The following is a 20,449-nucleotide window of genomic DNA, read 5'->3' as shown; positions in this document are numbered from 1 at the left end:
TTCCAGCTGCTCTACGCGTTCCTCACTACACTGTAACGATGAAGTGGGCCCCTCTGGCTGGTGCTCTCTACGGTACACTGCTGACCAACGACGAAGAGACTGGACACCAGGAGCACAAGGCTGTGTGCGTTGCTTTGTGGTCTGGACTACCGTTCCTGGCGGTTCGAACGGAGGGAGCCGGCACTGAACGTCGCTTTATGTCCGCTTTGAAGTACAGATGTCTGTCCCAAGAAAACTATAGCTGAGCATTGTGGAAGGCGCAAACAAGCATCTACATTGAAGCAAACGAATTTAGGAATGCAGCAAATGCTAAGAAGGCTGAGGAAATCTAGTAAGCGTTCTACATTTCTGAAAAATGCATGCTCATATGTCCACCATCGCCTTCATCCCGCAGGTAAATATTGTTGATTGCAGGCAGTCGCAGGTAAATGAACGCAGTAGATGCATCTGCGCATGTACATTGATGACATATGCTTCTAAAGGCTTCAAGAATATCTCACTCAAGCTGGTGCAGCTTACTTAGGAAGAGCTAGTTAACAACCGTTCGACACCAATAAATCTAAGTTCTTGAGCACCTCGGCGATGGCAGTGGAGTGAAAGCAACAACAAATATGGGATGAGGTACTATTTCAAAGAGTGCAGCTTCTATCCGACTGCCATTGCTCACGGAGCACTTCGAGATCGCTGCATTTTACCCATGGCCATGGCAACCACGATAATGCACTTAATATTGCAAGAATTTGTCTAAAATACAACTTCAATCCATGCTGCTAAGGAAGAGGTAAATTTTAATTACAGCAGTTTACTGAAAATGCCTTTAATTTTAATCAGGATTCACTATTATGGACAACTTTGTATGTGCAGTTCTAATCGAGAACTAAAGTGTTCATATTAATATAAGGCACAATTGTATACGTTGCTTCCTTTGAGAATCGTAAGCTTCTGCTGTGGTCTTGTTTCTTTTTTTTTGCATAAAATAAATTGAAATGCGCATGAGAAAGAACTGCACTAGTCTGCACATATTAGAGAACTGTGCATTCCGAAACACCAGTGAACGAGTTGCAACAAAGGTTTTTGTTCATACATAAGTGTTCCTGATCTGGTGATAACACTTTACGACCCAAACTTAACACTACTGATTTGGCTCAGCCCATGATCATATGCAGCGGAAGTCGGATTCATTCAATTTGCCACGCAAATATCTCTTGCAGATATGGGCCCTCGAAGCCGGCAGGAAAAAAAAGAAAGACGCTCCAGATGTTAGAGCTGCCATGCACACCAATCCTTTCACACAGATTTCACAGTGCCGCCGGCATACCATCGTAATCCGGCCACTCATAGTCGCTAATTGCACTTCATGGAGCACAATGCCGTAGGATGCTGGCGATGCTTCTGTAGTCACGGTAGAAAACAGCTCAACGGCCATGCAGCCGAGGTCGTTTCGCATACGCAAAACATGTTTCAAAATGGTCTCGTCGCACTCACGGCGCGTGTCTAACACAGTACGCACAAGAACTACGACCGATATCGGTGATGGCTACGCCGAAGCACAACGACTTGGGCTCGCGACCGTTGCAACCGCTGCAACGAATGCGACTAACTGCAGAGCTCGAATTCCCTTTCGTCACGTTGTACTCACGGCAGTTCTCAAACTCAGTACACACGCGTGCACCCGGACAAGGATCTGATGTGCCGCTCTAAGTTCATTTCAGCATCCGGAAAACAGGGCATGCGTAGTAACCTTTTTTTAAACGTAATTATACTTGCAGGCGATATCACTGTCTGGGGCAAAGGCACTAGTTCCAACAGCAATCACTTTCACTGCACTGACGCTTGTCACTGCGCAGTGAAGCTTGCTCTATGCATAGGAAATTCACCCTAAGGAACTGCTTCTCGCTGCTGTTCGTGAAGATCCTCGAGCGAATAAAGAACACTTCCAACTATGACAAACGGCTCCAAATAAACACTTCGTGACACCTGAACTGTTACGCCTTGCGTAGACAGCGTATGTTTGGAAGGCGCTCGGTCAACTCAGTGTAGACGGCGGCAACTTGGGGGAAACTGCCCCTTGGCGCTGTCACACAATGCGAAGCTCGAAGTCGCTGTCAACACTCGTAATAGTCACATGCGGCCAATACTGTGTGTTTCTCGACACAGCTACCGCCTACTAGGCCTGGTTTCTCACTTCGCTTTAAGGGTGGCCATCTTGCTGAGGAGGTGCAGCCTGGCACCAACTGGCACGTAACGGGACCGCAGCCAATAGCGTGATGCGACCTTCCGCTTGTGCGTTCCAAAGGTTAAGTTGACCAACTTCGTGCGACCTGGCGGATTTCGTTCATGCGCCCCATGGTACGGCATGTGTGCACGGCCGCAAGGACGCGTGCGCATGCGGAAAGAAAGCGATTGTAGAGCGGCCCTTACGGCTGCAAGTCAGGGATACCTGTACTTTCGGTTGATGAACAACGCTAAGTGCTGGTGCTTGCTAAGGTTTCTAGAAGAGAATCTGCTCTGTTACCTACACTATCTTATCCTCAGCCTTCCCTTATGCTGCAAAGCAAGTCTTCGCATTAAAAGAAAATAAAAGGTCTCATTAGTAAGCTTCCAACGTTTTTGTGTCAATAGCACCGCCGATGTTTACTTGTGATCGTCCCGATGCCGCGCAAAGAAGCTCTCCGTTCATTTCGCCTTATCACTGCTAATGCTGGAAACACCAGTGCGCGTTATATATTTTCCTTTGTTTAAGTTGACGTGCACGTATATACTTCCCGCGGCCGGCTTATTCTGTGAGCGTACTGCATATTCGGAATAAGAAATACGAGTGTGTTTCAACTTTAACGCCATTCAGGTTCCCAGGTGATTTTTTTTGGAGATTATTTGAACGAATGGAAAAACTTTAACCAATGACATTAGTCCAGAACCATCTCTCGAAAAGGCCTTGCAAATTTAACTATTGTTATCATGCTTTTCCCGTGGTATTCTACAGTGTAATTTTCATTTTCTTTGTTAAGTGCGGCAGCTATGTCTCCTGTGGTGAGCTTTCCAAGGATTATGAATGGCAGAGCGCAGGACCAAAACACTCCACTGACATGCTGAGAATTGTCTAAGGAGCAAGATTTCTTCCCCAGTTTCGTTCGAATAAAGGGTCGCGAAAAAAAATAGGACCAGCAATGTTTGTCGCCAAGGCTGCGCCACGCGCACCTACATTCTTCAGAGTGTAGCAACTTTCGGAAAAGCATGACATTTAGTGTCCCTTCATCCCGCTGCACTAGCTGCCGTTACAATATTGAGCGGGAAAGTACATTGGAGCGCCTTTTCGCTTGTCCAAAAGCACCTTGTCAGATGCGGGCTGAGAAGACTACGGATCAAGCTACTACAGAAAATCGACAGCGCTAACATGCGTTCTCTACTTGAAGCTTTTTTTTATCTATCTGCTATAGATTTTTTATCTATCTGCCCCAACACTTTTAATGAGATAAGACAGTGCATTTAAGATACGCCATTACGATGTTGTTCGCATCCGCTGTGACGTTTTTACCTTAAATGTGGCCTCTGGCCTCCAATCTGAAGCAATACTTTTTTATAGGCTCGTTGGTTGATTTTTGTGATGTAAAAGAAGTTTTTGAAGTTAACGTGGAGAAAGTGAGACACAAGTATAGACCAAAGCCGAACAAGAATTCTTTCATGTTATTTCACTGCACGAAAATGCGGCACTCAAAAAGTCCAACAACAGCAAGAAAACATATTCACGATAAAATTAGAGTAACAAGTCCCGGTTCATTGAATAAAGGACAATGGGGAGTGTAAATGCCGTCATCACAGCTAGTTAAAATTTTCAGTACCGTTACTTAAACATTTCAGCTCTTTCGGCGAAAATAATAACAAGGATGATGGCGTCCACTTGAACCTCTCGTGCACACATGGAGCGCTTCAATCACTTCTCTTTTGGCTCAGTTGTTCACCTTGTAAACAACTGAAGTACATTAAAAAAGGAACCTCAGGCAAAGCTGACTGAGCGTGTTTGAGAAATAATCTGCGAGATACCTCCATCCTGCGGGTGGATGTATGAGGGTCGTGTGAGCCCACGTTTGAGAAAATGGGTCCTTGAAGAGAACTGATATCAGCGGAGCAGTACTTATAATGATCTCCTCCTGAAATGCGATAGCAGAGAAAGCTCGTGGTTTTTTACGAAAAATCAAGTTAAAGATCATGGCGAAAGCGATGTTACTTTTGTGAGTAAGCGCTCGTGTGTGTCGTTTCTTCGTGTGTCCGTGTTTGATCGCGCTGGTTCTTCCTTTAAATGCATTACCAACTAGCCAGAAACCTTGCTGTTATGTAACCGAAGGCATTACAAACAATCCAGGAACCTTGCTGTTATGTAACCGAAGGCTGTCATATTTCCGGAAAGCAGTGTGAATTGGTTCAGATATCCGCGATATTTTCACCCATAGCATTCGATATATTCAGAAGGTCACGCTCAAGGCCTTTCAATCTGCCTTGAAGGGAGTAAGTAAACGGGCCCTGGATGCTTCATCGATGCCTCGGAGCGTGTTCATTTTGTGATTGGGCTTTTGCTTATAAAGTTGCTGAGCGTTATAACCCCCCCCCCCCCCCCCCCATATTCGCGCGAAACGATCTTTCGGAAGTCTCTATTTTTGAGTATAATTCGACTTGTGTCACGTGCTGGCTTCGTTCAAATAGCGAGGTGATATTAGTCAATAAAATTCAACGTACGGCCGACGTCCTCGACAATTTGATATTGGCATTACTTGCACAAAAGCCGCCATCCTTTCTAAAACAGATCGCCATATTGCACGGCGTTGTTTAAGCGGCGTTCACCGCCGTGACTGCCAGAGACAGGAAGAAAATCCGTGGCCATCTGAGCCGGCTGAACGAAAGAGAACTTCTCGCTTACCTTGCCAAGCATCTACCCCAGCTTTCGAGCGTGGACAGAGCGCACCCCGTTGCGGTAATCAGTGAAACAGCAAATTGCCTCCAGGATATTGTTTCGATAGAAGAGCGCCTGCACCATATTGCGGGGACGTACTGTTGGCTCATGCCGCGAAACATATTGCGCGGTTGGAAGGTGTATCTGTTGACTGCGAACGCATACCTCTTCATCGACTGCCCGACACTGTTCGAGTGCATTGCAGCCGCCCTGTGCGTTCCGGGCTATACCGTCACGATGACGTATAACGTCCTGAATGGTTTCTACTATACGTGTCTGCTCACCCAAGACGAAGAGGCTTGACAGATCGAGCATAAGATCGTCTCCATTGCGCTGTGGCCCGGACTACGGTTACTGGCAGACCGTGTGGTGGAAGCTGGTATTCAGGGTCGCTTTAATCACGCTCTGGATGCAGGTGTTGGTGTCGATCGTTTAGGTATCCTTTAAGGAATTCACGAAAGCCTGGACGGCGCGTTTGTTTTCGGACAGACACATCTGCCACGCTGTAAAGACCATTGAAGCCAAGGGCGCCAGCATTGACGTGTGTTTCGAGAAGGGCCCCCTAACAAAGACCAGCTGCCCGTCGACGACGTTGGCCCACAAAGCGTTAAGTGCTTTCTTATTTCTCCCCGTGGTAAACTTTCGTCTTCGGACAAGCTGTGTTTACTGAAAGGCAGTTACAGGAATCGTCCTCTGGAGACCTCTTTTTAACGCGGTAAAGTTAAGCACCTCGTGCCGCTGAAATACACGAAAGATCCCCCGGAGAAGCAACCTAGTAGGCAAGTGGGACGCCTGGGTTACGGAACCTTGTGGTGTCATCGCAAATCGCCCATCGCAGTATGAGAAAACTTCGCATATTGGCAGGTGGCAGTTAAATCAGTTTTTGCTCGCTAGGGGTTTCGACAAGAGCAACATGGGAGCAAGCCCAACAAAGGGGAGCGCCTGCCATCATAGGGCAGTGGCGCATCGCTTAACCGCTGCCCCACTCTTCCAGGAGTGGAGCACAACGCGGGACCAGTGAATGTTGAGTAGAGAACAACCAGTTCTATATATATGGGGCATTGCCCCACTAAGGTATCGCGCCTTACCCTTCAGGCGGAAGTCATATGTCCTCAACAATTTTTATTTCTATGCCGACTCATGATTGTAGTTGCACTGAAGCCGGTCTAGGTTGCAGCTGCATTGAAGGCTGCATGCTTCTTGTTTTTCGTCCTGCGATATGAGCGACCATAAATTCTCCGAAGCTGGTAAAATTGCGCGAGAGCTAAGTGGTGAAGTCTGAGTGCAATTCTTGAAAACATGCAGCGCAGTTAAAATGAAGATGGAGTGCCATTTATCTGCTCGCATACAAAAAGACTAACAAATGAAACGCTGCAGTCCAAGCACACGCGCCTGTAGTTAAATTGACCTTTGTGTGCGGGTGTTTTTTAAGCTTTTGATGCTCTGAGACGGTACATGTATAACGATCGCAATAAAAGGCAATAATTTAAACGTGAATTGCGGCTCCCCTTGAAAACATAAAAAAAATCACGTGCATTTCATATCGCGTTTATTTCGTTGGGACTTTTTTGGAATGTATGAATGTAAACGTCGTTCATCGTGGTCAGATTGCTGCTGCGCCGTGTTGTATAAAACGCTGGGGACTGTTGTTTGAGTATTTTTATTTGCTATGCATTATTTATTTCCTTACACAAAAACCACGCATTGTTGCAAATGGGTTGCAAGCCCCAAGGGTAGCGTTGGCCTGGCGGCCTGGGGCAAAGCTGGAAACATCCGAAGGTCCCGGCAAAGGATGAGTCGACTGGCAACAGAACAACTTGTTTATTCTGGCATCGCAAAAGAGCAGCCGGTCAGGGCGACCACGTTACTCGAAGGAAGAAATCGGAGTCTCTCGTTGGCGTCCGGAGCAGCTCCCTTTATACCCACGGAGTCGAGGGCAAGAAGGAACGGCTTGGGAAGAGGCGTCCGATACGGCGACGCTTGAACATGTCCAGACGTGACGGGCGCGCCCGCCGGGCCGGCGCCGGTCAGACCTCCTCGCCTCCCAGTTGGGGAGCTCCTCTCCCCGGCTGCCGCGCTTTGACAAGCGTGGGCACCAACATGCACACACACACACACACACGCACGCACGACGACACGTGGCACTGAAACCTGCCTGGACGCGCTTGGCGGGAGGCGTTGCGGCAGCGATGAACGGGCCCAAAATGACCGCCACTTTGAACGAAGCCACGGCGTCCGTTGCATCCGCGCCGGCTATACCGCGCGTCGTAGGCGAGACGTAACAGACCGCCCCGCCGGGAGAAGGAGATCCCGATGGTCAGGGGACTGCATCCGCTGTCCAGAGGGATGTCGCTCGATGATGCTCGTAATCGAAACCGGTCGTCCCTCGACGTTGCTTGAGCGCAGCGCACAGAGAAGGCCTCGTTCTCGGGTTCAGGATCACATAGGACACTGCAAAGTCACTTCGGGAGAGTTGCCATTTTTGTGCTCGTTCCCAGCAAGCGTTAGAACTACTCCGAAACGCAACCGCTCAGTCAGCAAGCACGAGACAACCCTCACTAAGCTCTGCCAGGCTCTTTCCCCTTTTATACTACTGCCTAGTTCCTTACAGTAGTCAAGCAGCACTCAGAACGCGTCCACAAATTGGAAAATTGCACTAGAAAGCACATAATCACTTTGAAACACTAAACAAAAGCAATATGTTAAAAATCCTGCCTCAGGAAGAAAACATCAGTAACCAACAACTTTGAGGCGGATTCCTACGTTAGGGGCTTCGACTTAAGCCATCGGCGTTACCGTTGAGACTCCCCTTTTTGTAACGCACCTCAAAGGAATATTGTTGCAAAGCGAGGCTCCAGCGCAGGAGGCGGCCATTTTAGGGAGATATGGTCTGCAGCCATTGGTGAGGGCAGTGATCCGTCTCAATGATAAACCTCGAGCCGGCTAGGTAGCATGACAATTTCTGAACGGCACACACGAGACACGCACACTCTTTCTCAGTGGCGCTGTACGCCTGCTCACGACAGGTCAGCTTACGACTAGCATACAGGACGGGGTGTTCCACTTCTCCATTGTCCCTTTGGCACAGTACAACGCCCATGCCTCGCTCACTAGCATCGCACTGAACAACGAACCCTTTTGTGTAGTCTGGCGATCGTAGCACAGGCTGGCTTGTTAGGGCGCTCTTTAGGGCGCTAAAAGCTCTTTCCTTTGTCTCGCCCCAGACGACTGTTTGGGGCTCTGTTTTTCTTAGAGCATCAGTCAGGGGAGCCGCGATATCGGAGTACCTGGGGATGTACCTCTGATAGTAGCCGGCGACACCTAAGAACGACCGAATATCGGTCTTCGTACGCGGTTGCGGGAAGTCTCGCACAGCGGCCACCTTTATTTCAGAGGGCCGGCGACGACCCTGTCCAATCACGTGACCGAGGTAGACAACCTCGGCCTGTGCTAATTGGCACTTGGGAGCCTTGACTGTCAAGCCCGCTTCGCGCAGGCGGGTTAGCACTGCCCGCAAGTGTGCCATATACTCAGACCAGGATGCGGAGAATATCGCTACGTCGTCTAAATACGGTAAAGCGAATTCTTCCTGTCCCCGCAACACTTTGTCCATGAGGCTTGAAAAGCAGTATGGCGCGTTCTTCAAACCAAAACTCAAAACTTTAGGACGGAATGTTCCCATTGGTGAAATGAACGCCGCATACCTACTAGCCTCTTCTGTAAGTGGAACCTGCCAATAACCCCTGACAAGATCTAGGGTGGAAATAAACTGAGCGCTACTAACTTTCTCAAGGCGCTCCTCGATGTTAGGGATCGGATAAATTTAATCCTTAGTGATGGAATTAAGCCTACGGTAGTCGACGCAAGGACGAGGTTCCTTGCCCGGTACCTCAACTAAAATCAAAGGGGAGGTATAATCACTCTCACCCGCCTCAATAACACCGAGCTGTAGCATTTTCTTTACCTCAGCCTCCATAATATCGCGCTGGCGGGGTGACACCCGGTACGCCTTGGATCGTACTGGCTCTGGGGAGGTAAGTTCGATTTCATGAGTAAGGACAGAAGTCCTACCAGGCCTCTCAGAGAACTGACCTTGAAACTCTTGTAACAGTTGGTGTAGTTCGGTTTTCTGCTCAGGCGACAGCGGTGCTTTAATGATTAAGTCACTAATGACCTGATCAGCGTCTTCCCTGTTCGTCACTGAGCCTAGTCCCGGAAGCTCGACCGGAAGCTCTTCGGGAACGTTTACCATCATACACACCACTGCTTTTCGTTGTCTATAGGGTTTGAGCAGATTACAGTGGTAAACTTGCTGTGCTTTCCGCTTTCCTGGCAGACTCACCACGAAGTTAACATCCGACAGTTTTTGAACAATCCGTGCGGGGCCCTCCCACTGCACGTCGAGTTTGTTTTTTAGCGATGTGCGCAATACCATTACCTCATCGCCCACCTCAAAACGACGGGCCCTGGCTGTCCGATCATAATAAACCTTGGCCCTCTGCTGGGCCTTTGCCATTGCTTCACCTGACAACTCCTGTGCCCTTCTTAAGCGTTCGAGGAGACTAAGCACGTACTCGACCACGACTGGGTCGTCGCCCCTGCCTTCCCACGAGTCTCGAAGCATGCGAAGCGGAGACCGCAGCGAGCGACCGTACACCAGCTCAGCTGGCGAAAACCCCGTAGCCGCATGCGGCGCGGTCCTTAATGCAAACATCACCCCAGGCAGACACAGCTCCCAATCACTTTGTTGCTCAAAACACAATGCTCTCAACACGCGCTTCATGACGGAGTGGAGCTTCCCAACGGAATTCGACTGTGGGTGGTACACTGAGCTGTGTAACAGCTTTACCCCACACCTTTCGAGAAAGGTTGTCGTCAAAGCGCTGGTAAACACTGTGCCCTGATCTGACTGGATTTCCGCAGGAAAACCAACTCGCGCAAATATGGACAGTAGTGCATTGACTATCTCAACTGAGCTGAGTTCTTTAAGAGGCACTGCTTCAGGGAACTTTGTCGCTGGGCAGATCACAGTCAAAATGTGTCTGTACCCCGTGGCTGTTACCGGCAGAGGTCCCACTGTATCAATAACGAGCCGTCTAAAAGGCTCCGTAATGATAGGTACCAACTTCAACGGCGCCCTCGATTTGTCCCCTGGTTTGCCAACCCGCTGACAGGTGTCACATGTCCTCACAAAGTGTTCTACGTCACGAAAACACCCTGGCCAATAGTACTCTTGCAAGAGACGGTCCTTAGTCTTCTTAACTCCTAGGTGTCCGGACCACGAACCGCCATGCGACAAGCGCAACAGATCCTGACGGTAGCACTGAGGCACGATCAGCTGATCGAACTCGACTCCTCTGCGGTCTAGATACTTCCGGTACAGGATCCCACCTCTTTCCACAAAACGAGCATTTTTCTTGGCGATACCTTCTTTGACATTGCAGCGCATGTTTTCTAGGCTGCCATCCTTTTTTTGCTCTGCTATCAAAGCCGACCGGCTGACTTTTAGCAACCTATTAAGTCCATCGGACGTAGGCGCGATGAGCAAATCTGCAGATAGCTCTTCTAATTTTCCCGTGTCGGGCATTTCCTCTCCAGTACCTGGTGCCTTCAGCGCTACAGGCTCAATTTTATTCAGTTCGGACGTGTTCTGAGTATCAGCTTGCTGCGCCTCCGACCCTTTCTCATTGTTCGACAACGTCGGCCCCGCAACTACCGCCTTTGCAGCGAGCTCCCGAACTCTCGATCTGGTTAAGGCCTGAACGCTAGCCTCACCAAACAAAAGCCCCTTCTCGCGCAGGAGGTGATCGGACCTGTTCGAAAATAGGTACGGGTACTGGGGGGGCAGCATAGATGACACTGCGGCCTCCGTCTCAATTGCTCCGAAAGGTCCTTCAATAAGCACTTTTGCTACGGGCAGACACACGCTGTGAGCTTCCACGGCTTGCTTGATCCATGCGCACTCGCCCGTGAACATATCGGGTTCTACGTAAGAGGGGTGAACTACATCCATTGTAGCTGCGGAATCACGAAGCACTCGGCACTCTTTCCCGTTCACGAGGAAGTCTCGCATGTAAGGCTCGAGAAGCTTCATGTTCTCGTCAGTGCTGCATAATGACAAAAACACGACTTTTGTTTTTGTTTCTGGACACTGCGCCGAAAAGTGACCCGGCTTCTGGCACGTATAACACACGCGCGCTTGCCTCGTCTCGAACCGCTTTCTGCGTTCGGCTTCGGCTGCCGCCGTCTCCTTACGTTCGGTCGGACTGCTTTCACTCGCATCCGCACTACGTGTGTCCCCCCTTTATCTCATGGGTGTGAACTTCGGCCTCTCAGACTTGGAGCCAAATTCACCCTTTTGACCGTCCTTAGCTCCGCGAGCCCGACGCGTCACAAACTCCTCGGCTAGCTCGGCGGCTTTAGCCACTGTACTAACGTCTGGCCTATCCAAGACCCAGTACCGCACGTTCTCAGGTAACCGACTATAAAACTGTTCCAGCCCGAAACACTGCAGAATTTTCTCGTGGTCACCAAACGCTTTCTCTTCTTTGAGCCACTCCTGCATGTTTGACATAAGCCTGTAGGCAAACTCTGTATATGACTCATTTCTGCCTTTTTCATTTTCCCGAAACTTCCGACGGAACGCCTCCGCTGACAGCCTGTACTTTTTTAGCAGACTTGATTTCACTTGGTCGAAATCCTCTGCCTCCTCTCTCTTCAAGCGAGCGACTACGTCGGCGCCTCGGCGGGTAACAAAGTGAGCAAACGCTGTGGCCACGTTTCCCGAGAGAACCCCTACTTCTCGCACGTTCGCTCAAAGTTAACCAGGAACAAACCAATGTCCTCTCCAAGCTTAACCGGCCGCATCAGGTCAGTCATTTTGAACGATACCCGTTCTCCTGCACCGTGTGCCTGACTTCCATTACGAGCGCGTTCCATCTCTACCTCGAGACGCTTCATTTTCAAAGCGTGTTGACGGTCGCGCTCGTCTTTCTCTTTTTGTTCTTTACGTTCGCGCTCGTCTTTCTCTTTTTGCTCCCTCTCCTCAATGGTCTCAAGGCATTCCGACAGCTCGTCATCCTCAGCCTCCAACTCAAGAATAGCCCTTAGCAGTTCTGGTTTTCTGAGTTTGTCTGAGACATTCAGACCCAACTCTCTTGCAAGCTCCAGCAATTTCGGTTTGCGCAACGACTTCAAATCCATGGCTGCTCCGAATGCTGCTTTCTCTACTACCTACTATTGTCTTGCCGCAAACTAACCCGGCAGCAACGACAACCACAATTACCAGCTCTGTTTCTGACACTAACAAAAGCCTGGCAAAACTCAGAAGAAGAAAGTCCCGCACTCACCAAACCTCGCAGCCAAGAATTCAGCGCAGTCGTTCCGCTGCAGGCAACCAGTCATCACACAGGGCTCGTTGCACTGCTCCCGGATGGTCGTTGTGCTGCTCAGCATACAGTTGACCGCATATCTTCGCTGCTGGCCTCCGTTGTCGGGATCCCACCGCTGGCAACCAGTTGTTGCAAATGGGTTGCAAGCCCCAAGGGTAGCGTTGACCTGGCGGCCTGGGGCAAAGCTGGAAACATCCGAAGGTCCCGGCAAAGGATGAGTCGACTGGCAACAGAACAACTTGTTTATTCTGGCATCGCAAAAGAGCAGCCGGTCAGGGCGACCACGTTACTCGAAGGAAGAAATCGGAGTCTCTCGTTGGCGTCCGGGGCAGCTCCCTTTATACCCACGGAGTCGAGGGCAAGAAGGAACGGCTTGGGAAGAGGCGTCCGATACGGCGACGCTTGAACATGTCCAGACGAGACGGGCGCGCCCGCCGGGCCGGCGCCGGTCAGACCTCCTCGCCTCCCAGTTGGGGAGCTCCTCTCCCCGGCTGCCGCGCTTTGACAAGCGTGGGCACCAACATGCACACACACACACACACACACGCACGACGACACGTGGCACTGAAACCTGCCTGGACGCGCTTGGCGGGAGGCGTTGCGGCAGCGATGAACGGGCCCAAAATGACCGCCACTTTGAACGAAGCCGCGGCGTCCGTTGCATCCGCGCCGGCTATACCGCGCGTCGTAGGCGAGACGTAACAGCATGTATTATCTTTTTTTCTTACAAGCTAAGGGGTATGGGACGCCTTTAAAAATCATTACGCAGTACATAGAGCGAGTGTTCAACGCACGCAGAATTCCTTGTCAAGTTGCGTGCTCTCATAAGCCGCCAGAAACAGTGGCTTAGGCTTGCTAGGTTCCATATGTGTTTTCAGTGGCACTTGTCATTTGAATGTATTTTCTACGTAACGCAGGCACACCGAAAAGAACGCAAGCCGTCTTTCCAACAACCCTTTGACTCATTGGCATAGAAGCTTGACCTTATTTCTTCGTCCCATTCCATTAAGAGAGGATCCTGTTTTATGGCTGAATAGTTCTACCGTCACTCGGACATAACGCCGGTGTGATTCCTTACGTCGTGAAGCCTCCTCTGCAGCTGCAGCGACCCCAAGAGCAGTAACTGTTAGAGAAGGTTGCGGAACCATCCTGCGCACAAGCAGGAGCCAATGAATTTAGCCGATTTCGCCTTATAGAGCAAGAATTCCTTAGCTATCAGCGACGACGTGAAGCAAGAGAGTCCGCGCAGTAACGCGACCATGAAACAAAAGCGCCAACAGCGGACGGTTTCAGACGTTGTTTCCAGCTCGTTAGTGCGAATTCGCGAATGAGACTTTACGACTGACCGTCAATATCTTATTTGAAAAGTGCGAATATTGGCACACTTGACGCATTTCGTTAGGCTCTCGTAGCCGCTACAAACTCCTCGCCGGAGACTCCGAAGCACGATGACTCACGGACGCAAGGCAGCAGGCAGCGACCCATACAATCGACAGCAGGCCGGGGCAGCTTCTCTCGAACTCTGCATATCGCTCCTTAGATTTCCAAAAGTTTGAATCAAAGACAATGGAGACCACGCAAACTGCCCATTTGGTAAAATGCGGAGTAATGCGAGTGCCAATCAATTCTATCCGGCGCCGCCCAAACGCTCGGTTGATTTGAACGGCGCTGGAGCTCTTCGGTCGAAGCACATTCGCGGTTCGCTTTCCGGCATGGTGGTGTTAAACTCACTTGAACTGCATTAGCGTCTCTGGTTCCGCGAAATCATCAATTCGCTTCGCAGCCGTAGAAAATAAGCTCGTTTGAACAAAGTAAACTTTCTATAGTTGAGCGAGACTTCTCGGCTTTTGCGAGGTTCATATATATCAAGCAAACCCGTTTGCGCTTACATGTGCCACGATACGACTGTGTCCTCTTAAAAGCGACAGGCAGCTCCCGAAGAGCCTTAGGCCTACACGCTCCGACACTTGCCGGTCCCAACAAAGGGCCAAGGACAATAGCTAGAACAGAACGACACGAGGAGATACGTTTCTACCAAGGTGGCCCTACTCGCTCGCTGCTGTACCAGCAACTTCTGAGCGAAACGACGCCCATCGCTTCCCGCAGTGTTGAAGCGCCCCGGTGCTTTTCCTGGAATCACGGCTGCAATGAAAATCAGCTGATTATGGCACCCGGCTCCCAGAGCCAAAGAGACAGAACAGAGAATAGTAACAACTATGTACAAGAAAAATCGGGCCACCCATGAGGCTTCCGCATTCACTCGATTCTGGCTTGCTGTTGTCCGTGGACGGCTCGGTCTCGCTCTCCATGTGCGGACCTCGTAGGTTCACCTTCCAAAGGTGTATAGATGAAGTGCTCATCAAAAGCGTAGCATGCACGGTAATTCCCTCATGCTGCTATTACGCTCATCTCGCTGCGATTAAAGCATCTTAGCCTAGCTAGCCACTCCGAATTCGGATCCGGCCTAACGCTGTTCCAAATCCGGGCGGGCATTCCACGAACCGAACTGACTGCCGTCCCTCGTCCCCAGAGCTTGCCACACGTTGGGCTGCCATTGCGAAAATATAGGGGGACAAAGGGAAGGGACGACAATGCGCGAACACTCATATGTTAATTATTACACTTGCAATTAATACACAGAGCGGGCCAGCTAGCTGCAATATGTCAAAGAGGCATTCCTCGGAAAGAGGATTAAGGCTACGTAATAAGGACTTTTGAATTTTCCGGCTGGGGCAGGGGCGCTACTTCGGAAGTATCTGCGGCAAACGTTTCTATGCGCCGACAATGGCGGCCGGGCTTTCCGTGCGGGCCGCATTCTTGGGGCACAGCCATCCCCTAGCACTGAGTTTGCTGGGAAGGCCTACGAGGTGATCCTCACATCGCCTGGTTTCGCTTCCCCTATGAGGAAGACTTCCCTCCTCGCCGAGCCGGTGCTGTCCAGATGCAATATGGCGAAGATGACGATGATGATAGCGAGGGAGCGGACGATAACGCAACAAGTGAAGATCGTGGAGCAAGGACAGTATCAGATGACCGTACCGGAGGAACAAGGACGAAAATGTGTACATCTAGCGATAAGGAAGCTAAGCCATGGAGAAAGGCTGTAAAGTGGCAGACACAAGGAGGGAAGTGCATGAACCAGATACTGGCAGAGGGTTGACGCAACATGGCATCCATATGTTAGCGGAAGAGCAGAAGCAGAGATCGGATGGCGCCTGGAAGCCGGGTAGTACCTCTTTTAGGCGGCCCACTGCCCCTTAGTGCGCAGGGGCAGATGGAAGCGGCGAAGTAATTGTAATGATGCAGGCTGATACCAACGAAATGGCCACTAGGAGGTTCTGAAAAAAAGTTCCAAAAAATTTAGCACGAGTTACAAATGCATCTTTAGCGAGATGGTTACATTTAGCGAGATGGTTACAAATGCATCTTTTGTCCGTAAAGTTCCGAGACTGAGCCCATTACAAACATGCGTTCAACATTGACATCATTTGTGCTGCACCCCATCGAAATAGTCTTCCTTGAAGTCTATACACAGCTTCCAACGCTTCTTGAGTTCTTGGAAACAGTTGGAAAACGCTTCTTTTAGCAGGGCTGTCAGCTCCTTTGTCGTGGCGTCATGATTGGCCTCCACGCTCCCCATCCAGCGACCTTTTAGGGCTCTTTTCACGCGAGGAAACAGGAAAAAATCGCATAGAGAGAAGTCAGGCGAGTTTGGTGGATGGAGAAGTACAGTAATACTGTGCTTGGCGAAAAATTTTGTCAAGCTGAGAGCAGTGTGCGTCCTTGTGTTGTCGCGGAGAAGGCTTCATTGTCCAGATGCCCATAAGTCAGGGCGACGGCGCCGCAGTGAATCAGGCATATGTTGAAGCATGCGGATATAAAACTCCTGATTCACCATCTGCCCTTGTGGAACAAACATTTTTGTATGATACCTCTGGCCATGAAAGAAACTATCAGCATCGTCTTTGTTTGGTTTTCTGTCGCCGCACCTTTCTCGACGCTGGAGACCTTGTGGACCGCCATTCGGCGCTCTCCCTCTCTGTTTGAGGATCGTATTGAAAACACCATGTTTCGTCTTCAGCAATGATGCGCTCGACGAATGCAGGATTCTTCATTGCCTCGGAGAGCAAATCAGCGCTCACTGATGCCCGTGTGTCTTTCTGGTCCTGTGTGAGAGAGTGCGGAAAAAGTCTGGCATTTAGCTTTCCTTTCCCATGTTGCCACGCAAAATTTAGTGGTAAGTTGTTTTAATAATGTCGAAAGCATCTGATTGCATGCGGGCTGTAATGATTCGGTCTTGCTGCACAATTTCCCTGATCCGAGCCACGTTGTTTTTATTCTGCGAGGTTGAAAGGCGCCCCTGCCTTGTGTCTTCTTCCACCGACGTTCTCCGCGAAACAAACCTCTTGTGCCACTCGAAAACTCACGCCTGCTATAATGTCTCGTTGCGGTAAGCATCACGAAGGAGCTCATACGTCTATGCGCCTGTCTTTCCAAGCTTTACACAAAATATTATGTTTACATGCTGCTCGAGGTGGACGTCCATCTCTCCACATTGACTCACAGTAGAATGCGCAGACGACTAGTGACAACGTATCTCTCGACATTTAGTGCCTTCTAGCGGCTGCCGCAACAATTAACGTAACTTGCTTAAGTTCGCCCGAAAATATGGCACTACACATACGCACCAACATTTGTTTTGGGCAATAAATTATAGAGAAGAAAATAAATCAGTCTCTAAACTTTAAGGACAGAAGTACAACAGCAGTTAAAGGACAATGAAATAGCGGAGTACGCGCTCTGAGAAATACATCTCATGGATCTAAAAGATCCACAGTTTATTGATAGCTACATCTGGAAAGGGTGCAACGGAACAACAACGAAGAAGGTAGCGGGTGGACCCATGATGTTGCCTTTATGGCAGACGAAGAAGTTAGACTAAGCGCCGGCGCGCGGCTCCAGCTCTGTTGCTGTCTACACTAATTGCGCTTCTGTTGCTGGCCGCCCAGCTGCTGTGAACTGTATCGCCAGTTCACTGGTGCACGAACCCCCTTTCACCGGGAACTAATTGCGAAAGAATAAAATCAACTTTCAAAGTAAATGTATGGGTATCAGGAACAATTGCCAGTGAAATAACGCGGCTAGGGGCAGTTGTTTTATGGACAGGGAACAAATACAGTCAACAAAACAAAAATATAGTCTGAATGACGATATAAAAGGGTTTGTAGACGGTGGCGATATTATTCTTCTGGGTGACATAAATGCCCACAGCGAGGATCTGGGTGGATACAGAAATTGGAACGGGACCTTAGTGCTACACTTCTGTGAGCGTACCAATCTAATAAACTTGAAATTACACGGGAAGGGGTAAAAGGTACAATAGTCTTCGAGGTACAGAAAGGATTAAGGCAAGGTTGATTTCTATCACCGCGGCTGTTCACGCTTTCATTTCATTTCATTTATTTTTTCCCTTAAAGGCCCGAAGGCATTACATAAGGGGGGAGCAAAATCAAGGTCAAAAGACAAAGAATAAATTGACAAAAGAGAACAATAACAAATCAAAAAAGAGTATGTAACAGTTAAATGACCTTGCCACGCGTATACAATGCAAAGTAAAATTCACGGGTATGAAACACTATATATATATATATATATATATATATATATATATATATATATATAATATATATATATATATATATATATATATATATATATGAAACACTCAATTAATCAAAGAGAAAAATATAGTGAAAATGGCAACACACAGAAAAAAAGTAAAATAAGTAAAAATAATCACCTGTTCAAAGTGCCGAATTGAATATTGCAGGAACATTTTGCCCTCATGAAAAATGGTCATTTAGTTTATCACGGAATGATTTGCGGTTAGTGCATGATGCGATGGTATTTGGCAGACCATTCCATAGTGCTACCCCGATCGAAAAGCACGACAGAAATTTCTGTCGTGCGCCAGAGAGACCTGTCGTGTAGTCTGTTGCACGACAGTGACTTGTGTCGTAGAACTGTCTCGCGACAGAGGCGCCTGTCGTGGGCTTTGTCGCGCGACAGGTACCTATCGTGGCCTCTGTCGCACGACAGAGGTATCTGTCGTAGGCTCTGTCTCGCGGCAGAGGCACCTGTCGTGGGTTTTGCCTCACGATAGAGGCATCTGTCGTGGGTTCTGTCTCGCGACAGAAGTACCTGTCGTGGCTATTACCACGCGACGAAGCTGTCTGTCGTGGCTTCTTTCCAGCGACAGACTCCTTGCACACCTTCTGTCGCGCGAAGAGAGCACCTCTCGTGGGTTCCAGCTTGCTGTCGCGCGACAGACTGTACTGATGCTTGTATTCATGTTGTATGGAATTTAATTGTCGACGTGACAGACACTGCATGTAACTATAGACATTCGTTTTCGCGGGACAGAAGTGTCTGTCACATCATGAAACGAATCCTAGCGGTAAGGATTTTGGAGCATGAGCTCCACTCCTTGGCATTTTCTAGACTATTTTTCATACTTTTTGTTCACTTATTTGGACATCAGGCCCCTTCAGGAGTTTAAATTTAAACTGCTTCTAGGTCTGCAAGGCTCTGTAGGCGATGTATTCGGCAATTATTTAGTGTGAACTATCTGCAAATTTGATTTACAGGTATACACGTGCCCATATATGCACATATGTAACCGTTTGGTCATACAGAATACCTCTGGGGACAAATGAAATGCAAATATAAAGGCAGCATGATGCAAGCAAACTACTTCGTGTCTGCAAGTTATTATTCATTTTGAGAATGAGCTTGTACACCACTGCATGACAAAACTAAAATATGCTGATGTTGAAAGCACTCCAGCAGTCATGCAACAGGTTGCAATTCCACGCTGTGCTCGTGCAACTTTTTACTAGAGGTTGAAGCTTATATTGCTCAGTAAAATGTGTCCACAATAAATGATCATCACAAGAAATAGGGAACTTTATTAATGCATATCAAAATTTTCAAGAACTATATTATGAAATACATATGCGAATCACAATTAGCACGAACATATGCGAGAGCTGCCAAAAACTTTGAAGCCATTTTTTACCAAAATAATAGGCACATATATGCACATGTAGATACATTTGCCGTAATTTAATTCACAAAACAACAATGAGCAATCAACATAATTTAGATGGCATAGTAAAAGATGTATCAGACAATACAAGCTATGTATTGGAAGCTTCTCTAAAACCTAGAAAAGTTGCTCGCATAAAGAGGTCTTGCACTCACTGGTACATTCAGAGCTGATCGATCTTCTGCAGAAGAGCTCCAACCAATTTTATCACAATAAGTGCAGTGCAGCTTCCCTCAAATAGATGTCTCATATGCTGCTGTATAGCACAGAGATACTGTGCAGGCATATTCATAATTACCCGCCAACAAAAATATTAAAATATCAACATTTGCAGTCCTCTGTAATAGAATCAGTTTCAATGTCACATAACACAAGTTATACAGTCGTGCCTCGTTACTACGGGCACAAGTTCCCAAGCAGAAGCCAATGAAGCGAGCTGTCCATGAAAACAAATCGTGATGAAAACAAAGAAAAAATACTTCAATAAACACAGCCATAAACATCTGCTTCTGTGCATAGTAGTGAGCAGTGAAGTGAAAATTAGAAAAAAATCTTGGGAATTCCTAATGTGTTATGACCACCATTGTCCCTAAATAATGGTGCAGTACGTCTGACGCGCCTATTGATCTATGAGGCATGCGATGGTGTCTCATGGCATGACAGCTTATCTCCAACAATTGTTTATAAATATAACCACTCATATGTATGTGTTTAGTGAGCAAACAGCTGCCGACCACCGCCTTCAACTTTTGCAGTGTGAAGCATGCACTACATAAAAAGTCCATCACTCAGGCATCTGCCTTTGCTCAATACAAGAAAGTATTATTTGGTTAGAAAACTCAAGGCAGTTCTTTTCGCTGTCCATATATTAGTGGCAAAAATACATCGGCTCCAACGGTACGTGTCGTGCATTAATTGCTTCCTGTCCACTATCTGGACAGCGTGTTTCCATATTAAGTAAGCAATAACAAATTGAAAAATGTCATTGACCTCAAAAAAATTTCC

The sequence above is a fragment of the Amblyomma americanum genome, chromosome 3 (assembly GCF_052857255.1).
Source record: "Amblyomma americanum isolate KBUSLIRL-KWMA chromosome 3, ASM5285725v1, whole genome shotgun sequence".
NCBI classification, from domain to species: Eukaryota; Metazoa; Arthropoda; class Arachnida; order Ixodida; family Ixodidae; genus Amblyomma; species Amblyomma americanum.
Note: the sequence above shows the minus strand (reverse complement) of the source record.